Source organism: Prinia subflava, chromosome 10, assembly GCF_021018805.1.
Source record: "Prinia subflava isolate CZ2003 ecotype Zambia chromosome 10, Cam_Psub_1.2, whole genome shotgun sequence".
Classification (NCBI taxonomy): Eukaryota; Metazoa; Chordata; class Aves; order Passeriformes; family Cisticolidae; genus Prinia; species Prinia subflava.
This window is the reverse complement of record NC_086256.1, coordinates 19,005,937-19,009,829: the sequence shown is the minus strand read 5'-3', so window position 1 is coordinate 19,009,829 and position 3,893 is coordinate 19,005,937.

The window sequence follows — 3,893 nt, the reverse complement described above, 5'->3', positions numbered from 1 at the left end:
TTATTCCAGTCCAGCAGGACTGGGTCTTTTTTTGATCACAGCTAAGTTTCAGAATAAGAATAAGAAACTCTAGGTTTAATAATTAAGTAGGTAACTGGGTTAGTAATACATAATGGAATATTAAAATACTTCCATTCAACATTAGGATTTAAGTTTATGTAGCATTTTGATGAAAAGAAACCCAACACAACCTGATGCAATGAAAGCAGAGCAATCTGATTCTGTGTGTTTTGCCATTTGTTGTGAAAAGAACTGGGAACAATACAAGAAGTCCTGAGTGGCTGCAATGCAAATGATGCAATGTCTTCATGCAATCAGTAAAATAAAGATGAGTCAAAACTTACTTTTACAATTTATTTACTTAGACAAGGGTACAGCAGAGTATCAGGAACGTTATCTGTGAAACACCTGAAATGAGGACAGGGATATTTTACTGGTTTCCCTTGAGTCTGGAGGAATTGTGTGTGTGTGTTACCTTCCTCAGGCTTTGGCTGTTTGACCAGAAGCTGCTCAGAGCAGTACCTGACTGCTTTTCCAGCTACAGCACCCACAAGAATGATGCTGAGCATTTGTGAATGACCTTCTGTAAAGAACATTATTCCTACTGATAAAATACTCACTGTGTTTGACCTGAGAAAGGCAAAATGAGTATAAAGACTTGATTATCTTGTTTAGTAATTGCGTGTCCTGATGCCCCTTTCCAAAAGAGCATGCAATTAATTTTATTCTTTAATAGGAGGGTATCATTAGAGACTTTTTTATCTCTAAAGTTGGTATTAATTCTAGCTGCCCCAAAAATTACACAGACAGCAACATAACTCAAAAAAGAGTCTATGTATTTTTGGTATCACCAGCACATCTTTTTAAGAAATCACTGGCTACTTGACCAAGCCACCTGAATTTAATTATTACCATCCCTAAAAAAAACCCCAAACAAAACAACAAATACAAATTAACAAAGAAAAACACACACACACACAAAACCCTGCTCTAATGGGAATATAACTAGCATATAAAGGGTCTGAAGAGAGTTTCAACAGTAAGTACCAAAACAATCCTGAAGAGATGTCAACCATTAGGCACATGACCTTGACAAAGGTCCTAATATTTCAGTTATAGGAAGAAAAGCCCTTGTGCTCCTGAATTATAATCAAATGCTAGAGAGAGTGGCATTTGCACTCCTCAGACTTTAAAAAAAAAAGGAAGCGACAACCGTCTATGTGAGAGCTTCCTACTCAACAGAAGGAAGCAGGAACAGTTCAACTTAGGCATTTTTCTTCCAAAACCTGACAAGGATGATTATGTGTATGCCACTTTGAGAAGTGATAAATTTTTGAGGATGCTGCTTTAAGTAAGCACCAAGTATTCTGCAGTTCAGAAACTGTAAGAATATAATTTTCTACTACAGTACAACATCTCACCAACAGATTCTCAGACACATAGCTCCTATGGCAAAGTGTAACTACATCTGTAGCTTCTAAACAGTGTCACGTTTTCTTTCAGTTATTTGCCAGGCACTTCTAAAACACGAATCTTATTAGCAAGAGAGGGAATGTATCCTTTTTCTAGTGCAATTACAGCCACTCTGAGGTAATGTACTCTCTGGGGCATAGATTTACACTTGAGACAAGTATTAGGGCCAAAATGCCAATTCATTTTAGACTTCAGCCTACTAGAGTAGAAGGCAGCCTTTGTACTGAAAATTGACCATAAACACGCCCAACATTTACCATAGTAGACTGGTCTTTTTGCCAGACACAAGACACTAAGAATATGCCTCTAAGTAGATGTGAAATTTTGGATGTACACAATTTGGCATGTCATTCCAAGTAACCCTTCAGACTGAACACAAATTTTGCATAAGCCCCAGAAAGAGAATGGTAATCTAAGGAAAGACTTAACCTCCTTCCATCCATCTTCCCTTTTGCATCAAACCTTGACCAACTTAGTGAACTTCTATACAAATGATAAATAACTTGTGGCATTTAAACCCATTAAAAAAAAAGGAAACCACACCAAAAAAACACCACCATAAATACCTTTTGATAACTGAAACTTGTACAGGAAGAAGAGATATTTTTGATAGAATGCTATTCCAGGGTGTTGTTGCACGCTCTTGAGTAACATGTTATGGCCAAGAAACACATTAGCTATCTTCTAACTCAGCTGTCAGATACTACAAAAAGCGTTTCATCACTTTGAAATAACTTGCAAAGCTATCTGAGCTGCCTTCTAGGTGACACAACTGGATAGTTGAAACCACCTTTATGCATATTTAGCATATTTATCTCTCTGAAGCTTTTAGAAAGATTATCTAGCAACAGATGCAATATTCGTAGTTATTAAAAGTTGCCTTTGAGGGACCAAATAACAATTAGGCCTGCATGTTTAGAGGGATAAGAAATGACAAAGAAATCTTAAATCCTGCAGAAAATGCATTCTCATTTAAGAAAGTTTGCCTCTACATCATATCCAAGTAAATTTTTTGCACTGCAAATATTAGTTAATGCAGTCAGACTATAACAAAAATAAGCCACTAATGTGGAAAAGTTAAGTGAGAACAGCTACCATAAAGATCCCATTGTGTTGGGTTGCCTATTGTGGTATTTATAGCTTGACCACAAATGCAAGCGAGGCAAGTCTTCACCTTTTTTTCCCCTCCCTTCTTAAATTCTCAGCATTTTGCAGCAGATTTCGAGGGCTTCTTAAAATGACCTGACTATTACACAATCCTCAAAGATCTACACACTGTATAAAGCAATATTTAAAGTGTTACTTTAGCAAGACACGTAAGTGAAATCAAAGAAGCAAATCCTGCTCATGACAACGCCACTGTAAGTCAAGAGAAGTTCTTTGAAAGCTGAGAAGCTCCTGGAAAGCCATAGCTGGCAAAAGTTACTGGGCCAGAAAAAATCAAACTTGATTTTCCTGTATGCCACTATCCATCTACTGTGGTATGAGTTCAGGTGTAACAATAGACTACTCAGAACTTTCCAACACAGCAAAAGGGACAGGGAGCAGCTATCGGGTAGAGAGCACAAAGGAGCCTTTCTGCATGTCTGCTTTCTAGTCAGTTTATTCTTCCCATAACCCAAGAAATGTGTTACACCCTCCAATAAAAAAGATTATTCTGTATACAGTCTGAAGCACAGTTCAGCATATACTGAAACAATGGGCATAGGACAACCAAGTCCATTCTCTAAAAAAGACTAGTTACATGATGTTTTCTTTAATTTGATAAAAAACTCCAAGAAAAGTAAACTGGCAGTAAGTGTTACAGGTTAAAATAATCAACCAAAAGCAGCAAAAGCAAAAAAATAGTAGTCTTTAAACAACACAAGCCTTTTTGTGGCTTTGTGAACAAACAATTTTGCTCACTGTGTAAGAGACAGCTGCATCAAATATTCATCATCATCAACCACCACTCCCCTGTGCCTCAGAGATGCTGAGATTCCTACACAGGATGTCAGTTCAACAGGTGCAGTAAGGTTAATTCTATCATGAGAGTCTGCTCTGCAGAGACGTCTGCTCCTAAGCCTGTAAGAACACACCCAAACCGCCAAACCAGCGCACATGGCCCGGGTCAGTGGGAGGGGAGCGCTGCTGTTGTGCTGCGAGCACACCGCTCCCCAGCAGGCCTGACTGGTAGCATCTGGCAGGAGCACGCAGCTTCCCCGGGAACACAGGGGCTCTCGGAGGAGCCCCGGGCCCGGCCCGGCGCGGGCAGCTCGGCAGGAGCCTCCGCTCGGGGCTGCCCTGAGGCGAGTCCGGCCGCGGGCCAAGGGCAGCGCCGAACCTGCCCAGCCGGCCAGGCCGGGGCCCGGGGTGACCCCCGCCCTCTCACAACGCCTCTGGCAGGGAGGCGGGCTCCGGGCGGGCCCGCCACTTACCGA